The following is a 15,382-nucleotide window of genomic DNA, read 5'->3' on the forward strand; positions in this document are numbered from 1 at the left end:
GGGCTAGGGTGATGAATCAATTATCCAAGGTCTAGATGTATAAATAAAACTTTTCACAACTTAGTGAACCCATAAAACATTTATCATCATGCATGCATCCATAAGGTCATGCATTCACTTAAAACTTGTAGGTTACTATCAAATCAATTTGCAGAAATGTAAACATGAAACATAATAGATTCAACAACACATTTGATGTAATGATTTATGTGGAAACCCAATTTGGGAAAAATCACTAGTAACATGCTATTCTTTTTCACTCTTTTGAAGTGATTCCCTGTGAAAGGCCAACCCTATTAAAGGTTATAATACACACTGTTAAATGTGACCCTATTAAAAGATTTCAATCACCCTATTAGAAGTGAGCCTTATTAGTGGACTTAAGACCATTCACTTGGAATGTCACCTAGTTAAAGGATTTATAAATGACTGTTAGGTCAACCTTAATCCAAAGTATTTACCCTAAACAAATACAATTATTAGAGAATAATAGTAAAGCTTTGATCTAATAACAACTTACAACTCCATTTGCAGATTATAGATCTCTATTTTAGTCCTCCATTTTGCTTGGCTTTCACATATTTCAGCTATGATAGTTTGTTCACTCTTCAAGTATTCATACCCTTAAGCCTTCTTGCTTAACATGCCAATGCAAATGAAGCAATACCTTTAACTCCTTGTCTTCCTTAGTTTCTCGCACATGACAACCCTTACTTCTGACCAACCATCCCTATAAATAGAGAATTAAGATCTTTTGTCATTCATTCTCCATCGTCTAATTTAGGGTTAGGAAAGATTAGGTAGGATTCAATGAATCTACCCCTCATTCCATATCACTTCTAGAAACTTCTCCTTCAATCCTCTTTAGATTTGCTTCAAAAAAATTTACCATGAATTTTGTGCCACTAGCTCATCAATCTTATTTTCCACTTGGTTCACACAATCCAAGAAAATAAACTTGTTGACTTAGATCCATTGAACTCACAATCTTTCTAATAATGTTGTCACTCAGTATTAACTTGTTTTTGATGCTTGACACATACTGCATTGCTTGACATCCTCTAAAAAATCATCATCATGAACTAAAATTTACTGATGCTCAACATCAACTAAACTTTACTTAGCATCCACTGTTTTTCTCAACATTCACTAAAATGAACTTTTACTTAGCTCCAACTGATTTTTTGCTTGGCTTGCACTAACTTTTCTTGGCACCTATTATCCATTCGGTCAAGCTTGGCAAACAAACTTTGTTTAACTTGTTCTTCTGAACTTGCTTAGTGTAACCAACCTTTGTAACCTTAAGTAGATTATTAATGCACTCCGATATTATTGTCTTAGCTAATTTTTGTACTCCTTTTCATATCATAGCTCAACCTTTTCTCTAGGTGCTTTTGTAACATCTTTTTGATCAAATCCTCTTCATCAATCAAACAAGTGATAATACTTAAATCATATAAGTAGTTGTCTTACCAACAAAAAGAAGGTTTGACATCAGTGACAAAACAATGATTGAAACACATTTGTCATACTTGTATCAATTTTTTTTGAACAATGTCCCTCTTTGGCATTGATGACAAACCAAATTGATCAACCAAACTGACTTGATTAAAATAGTGAGACCAACAAATTACCAAAAAAGAAAATAATTACTTGTATTGAAATCTCTCCCTCTATCAACAACTTTCATCTTTTGAATAGGTTACAAAATTTTTTTTTGTCATCCTTATAACTCCCTCTAAATTACTTCTTATATCTCCTTCTACAATATCTCTTGTATCTCCCTCTTACTAGGTAGATGATCTCTGCAGATATGCTATCTTTCTCAACAGTCAACATTTTCTTCCTCATACTGTGTGTGAGGATTTCTTCCTCTTTTTTCAATTCAATCTCTTGTATTTCTCCCTTTAGGATCAAATTACTTCTTGTATTTCTCCCTCGTTGACAACAATGCCAAAGACTTGTCATCTTAATATGCAAATATGAACTTTTGTAGTTTCTCCTGTGTCACCTTGCTTGTGACTAATTTGAAGTTTTAGCTATTTGATTACTTTAGGAAGCTCCTAAAGTAAGATCCACTGCATCAATTTGTAACATATGGCAATCAACTTGTTTGATGCAGGGCAATCCTTTTGTTATTTAGATAGCCTTTGATAGGGGCATCACCCCTAGTTTACCTCTTAGATAATCATGAGCTTCCTTAGGTAATGCTTTTGTGAAGATATCAACAATTTTCTTTTTTGTGTTAACATATTCCATCTTCACCTCTTTATCTTGAACTAATTCTATCAAGTAATGATACTCGATTGCAATGTGCTTAGTCTTTGTGTGCATCACAGGTTTCTTTGATATATTTATAACAATTGTATTATCACAATAAAGTGTCACTGGTTTAGTGATCTCTTCTTTCATACCTTTGAGTAGTTGTTTGAGCGATACAATGTATGGACAATTTACAATAACAACAACATATTCAGCTTCAACAGTACATTGTGAAGTGTAGTTTTGTTTCTTGCTAGTCCATGAAACCAGCCTCTTGCCTAAAAAAAATGCTCCTCCATTGATACTCTTTATGTCATCAATGTTCCCAGCCCAATCAGCATCAATAAAGGCTTTTAATTCAAATTTCTCATTTTTCTTTTAGTATAGACTATATTCCTCTATTCCTTTCAAATATCTCATTATTCTCTTTACAACCATCAAATGATTCTCCCTAGGATTAACAGAGAATCTTACAACTATCCCTATAGATAATGCAATATTAGGTTTTCTATGTACTACATATTGTAATTTTCCAATCATAGACCTATACAATGTTTGATTCACCTCAGTTGAATCATCATTCTTTGACAATTTATGGCCTATCACCATAGGTGTACTTACTGGTTCAGAATCCTCCAGTCCAAAAGTTTTCAATATCTCCTTGACATACTTTGACTGAGTGATGTATATACCATGTTTCATCTAATGTACTTGCAAACCCACAAAGAACTTAATCTCTCCAAATATAGACATTTCAAATTCTTGCTTCATTTTATTTGCAAAAACCTTACATAAAGCATCTTGACCTCCAAATATGATATCATCAACAAAATTTTTGGATAACAAAATACCTTTGCCTTTCTCTCTCTTCATGTATAGATTGTTGTTATCATTAGTCCTTTCAAATCTAATCTTCACAAGATAATTATAAAGTCTCTCATACCATGTTCTTGGTGCTTGTTTCAAACCATATAGAGCTTTGTGTAGTCTACATACCATGTTCTTATTGTTAACATCAACAAATCCTTTTGGTTGTTCTATGTAGAATTCTTCCTTTAATATACCATTTGGAACTATAGATTTAACATCTATTTGATAAACTTTGAAACCTTTATATGCAAAATAAGCAAACATAATTCTCACTCCTTCTAATCTAGCAATAGGAGAAAATGTTTCTCCATAGTCAATTCCTTCTTCTTGTGCATACCCTTTGCAGACTAATCTTGCCTTATTCCTTGTGACTTCACCATTTTCATCTAGTTTATTTCTGAATACCCACTTGGTGCTAATCAGATTTTTGTCTTCTCGTCTAGGAACTAGAGTCCATGTCTTGTTTTTCTCAATTTGTTTAATCTCTTCTTCCATGGCTTTACTCTAGTCCACATCTTCTAAGGCATTTTTTTATAGATTTAGGCTCCTCTAATTAAAGAGACACTTTCTTTTCTCTAGGGAGATACTCTTAACAAATATATCAAGTTATCGAAAGCAAACCCATACCCAAAATATAAATGGAAAAATTTGGACAATACCTTGTCTTCCTTATTTGAAAGATATATAACCCCAAAAACCAAAGAGGACTCACTCGTTTGGCTATGATCGAATACCAGATCTTATAGTACCAAGGACAAATATCAAACTTTGGTCAATGATCAACAATGAAAACATACCAACCTTCCCCTAAATTATACACTGGGACATGTTATGTTTACCAAACGCTGGCATATCTACTTAGACAATACTATAGAGATGCATCATAACTTATGAGTGGTTTAGGAAAATGTTATTTGAAGGCCCTTGTCATTGTGTATAATGTAAATTGCATGAAGAAAAAATGGATCATATCCTACTCACCTTTTCTTTCACATAAAAATGTTGGTTTTGACTCCTCAACATAATACAATACCATAAAAAATTACTCGATAACCTATTAACTTTGTTCCAAAACTAGCCAACATTGAATGATCATAATATTTTTGTCCCCCTTTTGGAAGATTTCTCCATTTATACTCATCCAATAAATATGTAAGGAAATAAATAAAAAGATCTTTCAAGACAAAAATATGAATAAGAAGATCTTTCTCAAAAAAATTGAAGCTAGTATTATTGAAGTTATCATTAGAAATATCAGACATATCAAATTCCATAAGAATACCCTCTCTATTTGGGATATACAGATGAAACTTGAATGGTAAGCTCATGTAATTCCTCCCAAATGGGAAAAGGAGGTACGAGTCTGATCTAGCTAGAAAAAAATGTAAATGGTCTCCCCCACAAATAAATTAGTAAGAGTTAAATTTTTATGGAGCTTCACGTGGTAACCCAAGATAAGTTAGATAAGATGTATAGCCCATAAGTGGAAAAATAAGGTTTATGAAAAGATAGCCAAACACATTGGATTAACCACTAATAACATAGAATAATTTGAAGCCCTAATAGAGATGTTATTACTACACAAATCTTTAGGTATCAAGAATTTAGAAATTGAGAGAGACTCAAATAATTATCAATGCTATTTGACAAGGTTCCACCCCCAATTCACTCCTAAAATATAGGTTAGAGAGAGATCTAAACCTAATAAATTACTTCAATAATACCACATGCAAACATATATAGGGAAGGTAACAAGGAAGAATATGATCTTGCTAATTTGGGAGTAGATGGTTCCTTGATTACTCAAACTATGATTCATTTATAAATACATAATGACAAACTTAGATCATTGTCACCCTTCACTCCAAACCTAAAACAAATTATAACTCTTAAATTTTCATTTAGTCAATTCTTATAGATAGTATGACTTCACACTTTAGGTTTACCTTAGATATTACTACTCCTTTCTATCCTTTAATCTCTGTTCACCAGCTACTCATTATATATGGTGCAGGAGCACCTTGGGAAAAAGGAAAACCCATAATACAATTTTGGCTTGTAAATGGTATAGCCAACTATTTGTGGAATAAGGAATAAGTATAAGGTTCGATGAGATGCTTAGGAGTTGTGGTTAAGTAGGAGTTAGGATTGAGTCATGTTTTAAGCAATTAGGTCATGTTAAGCCTAGAATTGCTCGAAATTTCTCTATAGGAAAAAATGTCTAAAATATGAAGAGAAGTGTTTAAGGGAGGTCCTTAGATGTCTTAGAATCAATTCATTATGGTTGAAACCAAACTGGATAAGTTTGGAGGCCCACAATGAAAAATTGCAAAAAAGTTGTCAAAATTGCTCATTGACAACTTTGCAATTTTTGAGAAGTTGCAATGGCAAATTTTGCCATCTTTTAGGAAAGGGAAAGATGGGTGTTTGTAACTCAAACCAAGGGTATGAGTATGTGTAGAAAGTCTATATAAACTGCATCCAACTCATTATGAGGGGTTGGTTATGCAATTGTACAGATAGTTCATGTGAGAAGAAGGATTTGCTGACAGAAAACGTGGTCTTGAAGGCTTGAACCAAGAAAATTGATTGATTTGATCGCTATTTTGAATGGATTAGATGATCAAGATCATGTTATAACTCTATACATTCTAGTTTTTATCTTTGGCATTCATTTTACTAGGTTTTCAAAATTATTTAGTTTCTTTCTTCTTGTTGGTTGGTTTTGAGCAAACAATAGTAAAATGGCCAAAGCTTGAGTTCTCATTGTTGAAAACTTATGGCCTTTGGGAATAAAGTAATGGTGCATATATATATATATATATATATATAATTTGTAAATAACCATTTTTGGAGGTTGCGGGATTTAGTTGCCTACTTTTTCAAGTGAGCCCTAAGCAAGTGAATGAAAGCTTGACAAGGCGCACTGATGCTTGCAAGTGAATTCTAGATTGAATAGAGGGTTGGCACGTGCCAATATTGGTTGGGAAATGGTAGTATGGTGTGTCTAGTGTCCAATAACTATAGTAGGGATTCTAGAGTGAATATTTTCTTGTGTTAGAAGCATAGTTACTGACATTGCTCTTGAAACCCTTAAAAATAGGGTTTTCTAAAAATGTACTGTACGGACACCATTGAGACCTAAGACCTAAAAAATAATTGAGCCTAGGTCAATTAGAAACAAACTACAAAAGGAATAAATAGGCCTTGTTAAGGTATTTTTCAAGATATTTAAGGTTCATTGTTCCTAGGAGGGCTAATAGGGGCTCTTAGGGCTACAAGGCAAACATGGCAAAATTGAATTGTGGGTGTGTGAGACTTATCAAAATGATGGAAAATGGATTGTAATGGGCCAAGAACCTCATAAGGGAGGTTAAAACTTTATTTTTCTTTTCTCATAGCATTTGGTGGACTTTTGGCTTGATAGGCCAAGAAGTGCATAGTTTGGAGTTTTTTGGGGTTAGGGGGTGAAACTTGAATTGTTTGGCAAGTTTCTTGGAAGAAGGGGATTAAGAGAGAGTCATCTAGGTTAGGGTTATAATAGAGACCCTAATAAGGATAAGAAGTAGCCTTGGAAGAGAAAAAAGGCTCTAAGTGAAGAAGCTCCCCATCAAAGTGGTATCAGAGCCATAAGATTAAGGCTTGTGGTGGTATGTTGTTTCACACTGATCAAGTGGATCTACAAAGATGGTGACCAATGAAGAATTATACAAGGAGGTAGATGAGAAGATAAATATCATGGATGAGAAAACTAGGTTTCCTGATGAAGCTATGGAAGACATAAAGGACAAACTGAAAGAAATGGAAGGGGCATCTCTAGCAAAGGAAGATGAAGACACCAACACTAGTAAAGGAAAGAAAAAGGTGAGTTTGGAAGATGAGATACCTAAACCTAATCCTCCACTTGGTGAGTAGGAACCATTTCTTAAGGCCCTTAAAGCATTTGGAGGTAAGAGTCTTTAGAACATTCCAATGTTACCTGGTAAGATGGATACAGAGGTAGTCCTAGAATGAATTGAGAGTATAGAGAATCATTTTGAGTGTGAAGAGGTAATAGAGGCTTAGAAGGTAAAGACAGAAAAGTCCAAATTGAAAGGACAAGAACTCACTTGGTGGAAATTTGTGCAAGAGGAAAGAGAGAGTGAAGGAAAGAAACCAATAGCTAACTAGAAGGCTATGGTAGCAAAGATCAAGGAGACATATCTATCAGAAGCTTATGAGATCTAACTTCATAAGTAGAGGTAGAATCTCAAGCAAAAAGATCTTGATGTAGCATCCTATACTAAAGAGTTCCAAAAACTAGCCTAAAGATCAAGCGTACAAGAGGCATAAAGCATCAAGGTGGCAAGGTATCTAAATGGCCTTAAGTGAGCTATACAAGATGAACTTAGTTTGTTCAGCCTCACTACCTTACATAGATGTTTCCAAATGGCTAGAAAGGTGGAAGACAAGTTGAGGAAGAAAGGTGACTCGACTCTAAAGGCAAGGTAGAGGAAGAGATTTCAGGGGTAACTCAAGGGGAGGTTCTAGTGGAAGGACAAACTATTAGAAAAAGCTATGGGGAATCCAAATGGACCGAGCAAACTAGTGAGACTAGTCAAAGGGGAGGTTACAACAAAGGAAGAAGACCCAATAATGGTGGGAGAGGAAGATATGGGAACAAAAGTAGAGGATCACACTTTAGTAACATGAAATGTTACCAATGTGGTAAGTTAGGAAATCTTACCTATAGATGTCCAGATAAGACATCAACATCTTATGGAGAGAAGAAAATAACTAATGTTCAAGAGGAAGACAGCCAGAAAACAGGGGAAGTAGACCTTGAACTAGAAAAGGGTGAGAACCTAATGTATTAATCTCAAGTTTTTTTTGACATATGAGTGACAATACACTTAAGTCATTTACTAAACACAACCTAGTTCATGTCGAACAAGTAATGTATGCTGAGCATAAGTTGTCAAATAGTGTATGCCGAGTGAGATACACAGTATATGCCGAGTAAATAGTAAGTGTTGAGTCGCTCAAGTTTTCAGAAGATAGTTTATGCCAAGTGAATTCGATGTCGAGTGATCAATGGATGCTAAGTGATTTAGAGGTTGAGTTTACAACATTAAAGATACAGTGGATACCAAGCATTAGAGAATTCAAGTGTCAAGTAAAACAGTTTTGGACATAGATTTTTGTAATGTCACAAACTTTTCTATAAACCATTTTTGAGCCAACTTAAGCATTATTTTGTGATTCTAGATGATAAGAATGAATCTATATTGAGGATCCCTATGTAGTACATGCAACCAATTAGTTAAAGGGATGGATCAAGCGACAAAATGGATGAATCATAATCATTGATTCATACCTAAGCTTAAGTCACCTAGGCCTTCTTAAGGAAGGCAAACTCCAAAACATTGTATGTGCAAAGAGAGAAGTTTGCATGCACAAAAAGAGCATTCATGGTGACTAAGGTGTTGTAATAATCATCAATTTATGAATTGTAGAATCAGTTAGATGAGAACACAGGAAAGAAGTTAGAGGATAGAAGTGATACATCTAATCAGAGAGGATCAAAGATACATGCAAAGGGGTGATCTGTAATGTCCTGCCCAAAGATCCTTTGAACAAGGATAAATATAAGCCGAGATAATTTTTTTTTAAAAAAAGTATGGATGTACACGAAAATCAACATACAAGGATCAAAAGATCGCAATGGAAGACTAACCAAACATCCAAACACTAATGGATCTCCAAGCGCCACTACAAAACTGACATGACCAAACTAAAGAATGAAGACTAGAGACAATATTAGAACACAAAATATTTGATATGTTAAAACAAGGAAACACTAGCAATCCAAAAGGGTACTCAAAAGTCCAAATTTAATTCTTTGAAAAACAACGAAGATGCTCCTATTTTTTGCATTAGAGAATTTACAACTAACAGTCTTGCATGAGGAAGTACCTCTTCGTGCAAGAAAGTAAACCAATCCATGCAAGGAAATGCCATCCCACACAAGGAAATGTCAGGACTAGCAGCCAAAATGCACTGCACTGGTGTTGAGGTTTGCATGAGGAAGTGCTTTCACAATCTTGCATGAGGAAGTACAATCTTGCACAAGGAACCATAATAGTACATCAAAAAAACAAGGAATAAAAAGCTAGAAAAGAATATTCCTCCACACCGGGGAGTACCAGATCCACAATTGAGGCATAAACACTTGAATCATAACAACTAAAAGATAGAAAATGAATCTAATCATCTAAACATAGCAACGAAGGAAAAGAACTAAAAGCAACATCACAATAAGATGAAACAACAAAACTAAGTGCACGGTTCCTCCCAACCATAATAGTATCATGAGACCTCAAAATTCCTAGCCACCCCCCACACATAGCATCCCAAACTGCCAACTAGATAATCAAAGATTTTTTATGAGGACGTCACTACTAAAGCATAATAACACCATAAGAACAAGAACTCTAACATACTAATCCAATAAGAAATAGATAATTTAACTAAGCAAATCACATCATCCAATCATATGCTAAACATCATAATAAGGGAATGCATCAATTAAATTAACATAATCTAAACATGATATCCAAGCATTCCAATGAAAGCATAAATTACAAGAAGGCATACTCTGAAACCCGAAGTACCAAGTGAAAACATCTAGCAATGGTCACATTGGAACAATAAACTGTCTCTCTACATTGGTCCCCAATAGTGGTATAGGTAACTATGCCTCCCAACCACGTGAAACCTATAGCTCCATGCCCACCATGCTGATGGAGATAATGATCCAACCACAAACACACATAAAGAAAATGTCCATGGCTAATACTTACGCTAGAGAGTAAAGATGACTAAAACCAAGAACATGAGACAATGTGAGTACTACAGGTTTTGATCAGACACTCTATGGGTAACTATGTAGGGGCTATAGTTGAGAGTAATGCACTTGGTACTCCCAAGCTAAATAAAATATGGAAACACTCTCAAGGGACTCCCTTGGAGGCCATCACACTAATGCAAACACTCACTCAAGGGACTCCCTTGAAGGCCAACGCACAATATCCTTAGAATCAAATTGAAGGACAACACCTTTTTATTTTCTTAGTTTTATTACCCAGTAATTTAATTAGTTATCACTTATTTAGAAACTTCTTCATGCCAACCCTCTAGGAAATGGTCATTAAGGCTACGAGAGAAGCCCCTCCACTACCTACCCTACATACCCATGCTCATCACACGATGAGTGCCCGTAGGCATGAATATTCCCAAACCAACCCAAATGAACATAACTCCAATAGAACACAATTAGGAGATTGGGCCTCACAAGTCACCCGAAAAATGCACGTGTGCATGTGCTTGTGTGTGGCAGACCACCATTACGAAGATCATAAAAACAAGGGCTGGATCAGAACACAAACAAAATATCACTCAACTAAAAATAATTTGGGAGGATAGATGCAACACACATCCTAATGCAACATTGATCTAACTGGCATCCCAATGGATGATCCAAGTCCACGACCATCATCATGCCAAGAAAACTCGAGAAAATTGGGTGACACACAAAACGAGATAAAAACCCCAAAATTGGAAAAAAATAAAAAATAAAACCCATATCATCTTAGGGCACAAAAGCCTCAAAAATCTAATAAAATTTAGATTCAGACGCTGTATGCAAAAATGGCTAGCATAACAGTGCAAAACCCCAAACCCTCATCCTAAAAATAGGGAAACATTCATACTCGACCAATCAGGTAGAACTAATAAATAGAAACGAAGGGGGACACTAGTTCTCAGCCTCCTAACAAATAGCTACCAGAAACATAACCTAAAATAGAGCTTGAACACAAAAATGGGAGAGCCCTACTTGACAACAAAAGGGGCAGAAATAGGAATCAACACAGTAAAATAAATAACCCACAAAAGCTGTTGGAAATCATGGTAAAGCAAGGTCTCCCTGAGCTGAATCCAATGAGACTGATCTTGCGAAGATCCCATGCGTGTAGCTCTCACAATGAACAGAAACACAATCCTCTAGAAGAGGATTTTGGAAAATGCTCTCAAATTCTAAATTTACAAAAGTGAGAAGTGAGGAATTAATTTCCTCTTTCAATACTTATTCACTTTTTCAAGTGAATAATCAATTAGGGTAAATAATCAACCAACCTCATTAAACCCCTAATTCACCCAAATGAAAATAGGCTATTCCAAGTAATTGGAATACATCTATGGAAAAGCTACCAAAAATTAAAAATCAATTAAATAAAGCCCGAAACCCTAAAATCACAAAAATTTCCTTAACAACTTTCACGATAATGCAAACCTCTAAATGTAAAAACATGTTCATATGTCTAATCACATAATGCAGATGAATCCAAATTTATCAAATCACTGGAAGGTTTAATTTAACATTTAAATAAGGTATGTCAACCATATAGGGATGACATTGGTAAAATATGAACAGATGAATTGTTAACTCCATGTGTCACTGCTAGGGATATAAATCCTGCACACTAAAACACATGATCAAGTGCAATAGCATATAATAACATAGTCAAAGCAATAAATGCATTAAATACCTAATTTAACAATTTATTTAATTATATTGAAATAATCCATTTACATCACTCACGTTCGCATAAAGCATAATGAAAGCAAGAATGAAGTAAATCACCATAGCATTAAATCCATCACATAACATAATCAAAGATATGTCCAGATACCAAATAACCAGATATCATCACAAAACATATTGTCATCTCAAAATGACATCATCATGCAAATATGATAAACTGAACAACACAGTAGTCTAACATCTATGATACTAAAATCAAGGTATAACATTTGACCCTGAAGTCATCTCAAATTTAACATAACATGAGTGCAAGTATCTCTCGAATCAAAATATAACAAGGAACAAACTGCAAACACGAAAGCCACTACATGATCTATTATCTAATAGCTGAGTGCTAACCACAAGATCATTGTTGAGATATTCTAATAGGTGAATCAATTAAATCTCTTAACAAAGTAGTCATAATAGGATGTTGCAAATCCTTTCACAGGGTGCTTACTTCATTGTAATTTGAATTCCTTTAATCAAGCACACTTCTAATAGGGTGTTGAAATCCTTTAATAGGATAAGATCTAACAATCTCATAAACTTTTAATAGGGAAAACCTTTCACATGGTATATCATAGTTTATGATCAAACATTGTAACCTTCATTGGATACACTTTACAAGTGTAGTAGTGAAGATTTGTGGGTGTCATCCTCACCCCAATTTTACCTTCTCATTGGAGGGTTTCTAGGTAACCAAATATCTTTTGTCATATGTGTGGAATGTTTATGTGTTTTCATGCTATGGATGAGTATATTTAATTTGGTATTTCAGTTTACATGAAAATAAAAGAAAATAAGGAGTTTGTCCTTGGGGGTCTCATTGATGAGTCCTTCCTTCCTTTTTTAAAAAAAAGTTCTTCTATCTACTTTTGGAGTAGGGGTTTTCCCATGTGCTTTTCCCTATTTCTCCATTTTTTAGAGATTTGGTTGTGCTAGGTACCTCATCTTGTTAGAGTAAAGGATTAATTTCATTTCATTTATTAAATTACTATTGACACAAAATTTGCACCCTTTCCTGAGGGACTACTTCCTAGGCAACCTTGTGTAACATGGAATGACCTCCAAGTGTGGGACTTGCACTCTAAGGTCAAACCTTTGGAGAAGGTAGGCTTCCTCACTATTAGGATGCACCTAAGCTACAACTAAGAAGGGAAAGGGAGAAGGAGAACTAAAATAAAATGTAGAAAGGGAAAGGAGGTGATGCACCAAGATAGATATAATGGTTACAACTCTGCCTATGACTATACTATACATCAATAAAAGCATCAAAATACACTAATATTAACTCTATTCTACCTTCTAAGAAACTACATGCAGGTTTGAAACTAGTTGAACTGTTGAAAGGAAAGAAATTTCACTATACAACAACTGCTAACAGACTTGAAACAACACATAGATCTAAGAAAATGGAAAAGAAACATTCACTATAAGGCAAATACATGCACTAGAGAGTAGAATGGCAAGAATAGGTAAGAAAATGAGAAGCTTCATTAATGGAAGTAAAAGTTGCAGAGCATAATGCTGCTGCAAAAATACAATAAGAGAAGAACCTAGAAAATATATTTACAATTGCCTCTTAAAGAGTTCAAGCATAACTCAGATCTAAACTCTGAAGTTCAAACCCTAACCAAGGTGGACTCAAGTTGCAGAGAGTAGCAATAAATGAATATCAGAAGTAAATCTGATCATGAAATACAAGTTGTTGTAATGAAGTGACAAGAAGGGCAAAACAAATGCACCCAGCCATAAGAAATCAAATCCCATGAGATTTTATCATTAAAATCATTAATGAGGCATGTAGATGCAAAGGTGTCATGCAAACAAGGCCAAAGAATGTTGTTCATCATTAAAGAACAATCCTTGCAATGTTCCATGGCTACAACAAATAAAATTGCACCACTGTCAAAAACAATGTGGGATGGGATAACACACAATGTTAACTTGCTACAAAAATTATAAAGTTGACCTGCGTGGAATAAATTTGATTTACTCCCAATAAGACGAGACATCAATGTAGATCTACATTCTAAAATAGATGGCCCAAAACACTACAAGAAATCTCCACAACAAGTGAATAAAACCCAACCATAGATCTAAGATCTTCCTTTTATAACTATACACAACTAAGATGCACTCATAAATATCCAAAGGTGCTCCAAGATCTAACAACCATCGTATCTTCGCAAGAGGCCCAAGTAATTATGCAAAAATATGACCACCATCTGATTAAAAGTAACCCAGCACAAGAAGGATCGCCATGTGGCATGAAACTATTGGTCAACATATTTCTCAAATGTTTGGTTGAAGAGGCAGCAACAATTTTGTGATTTCATGGAAGCAAGAAAATTCACTCCCCAAAATAGAAAAAAATGGTTAACACAAAATTTTAATCCCGACAAAAAATGTGTGTTAACCCTCAACTCGACAGATGAAGGAAAACAAGCCAACTTGGTCAAAGAACAACTCGACACATGAAGGAATTGAGCCAACTTGGCTCATGAAGAGACCAAGTTAACACAAGATGTTAACCCAACCAAAACATGTGGTAACCCACATCAAAGAATCCAACCCATTGAAGATCTCTCAAATCGGTTATCAGTGATGGGCTGAATGGGGGGCAAAAATGGCCAACAATTACCTTTACTCCCTACTTAAGATTTCACTTTATGCACATTCATTTCCATTTAATAATCAAATATTAATTATTAAATGCTCTTTTACCTCTTAGGGTTTCCCTTTTAGGGTTTTGTGATCTTGTTTACTAAGATTGATCTATTTTTTTCATTCATTCTTTCAGTTTGATAATATATTGTTGCATATTTTCAGAGACAAACCCTTGCCTTCTCTTGCCTTTTTCTTCTCTATGATAGGTTCTTGCATGTAGGTGTTCTATTAGATCTGTGGATTTGTTCTCATCAAATCCTTCAATACTCATATGAGAAATATGGAAAGAAACAAATGGAAGGATCTTTCAGAACAAAAATATGACTAAGAAGAGCCTTCTCAACAAAATTGAATCTAGTATTATTGAAGTTGTCAATCGGAAACTTAGAAATGTCAAATTCCATAAGAATACATTCTCTATTGGGATAGCTTGATGAAACTTGAATAGTAAGATTGTGTAAGTCCCCCCAAATGGGAAAAGGAGGTAAGGAATCCAATCTTTCTAAAAAAGAATGTAAATGGTCTCCCCCATAAGTAGGCTGGCAAGAGTTGAATTTTTATGGAGCTTCACATAGTAACCCAGGGATAAGTGGGATAGGATGTATAGTCCATATGTGAAAAAACAAGGTTTATGAAAAGATAGCAAAACACATTAGATCAACCACTAATAACATAGAATAATTGAAGCCCTAATAGAGATGTTATTACTACGTAAATATTTAGGTATCAAGAATTAAAAAATTGAGGGAGACTCACATATAATTATTAATGCTATTTGACAAGGCTTCACCTCCAATTCACTCCTTAATTATAGGTTAGAGAGAGCTCTAAACCTAATAAACTACTTCAATCCCACCACACACACCCACACACACACACACACACAGAGGAAAGGTAACAAGGAAGTGTATGATCTTGCTAATTTGGGAGTAGATGGTTCCTTGATTACTCAAA

The sequence above is a fragment of the Cupressus sempervirens genome, chromosome 3, assembly GCF_028749045.1.
Source record: "Cupressus sempervirens isolate cs-2001-9-10 chromosome 3, ASM2874904v1, whole genome shotgun sequence".
Taxonomy (NCBI): Eukaryota; Viridiplantae; Streptophyta; class Pinopsida; order Cupressales; family Cupressaceae; genus Cupressus; species Cupressus sempervirens.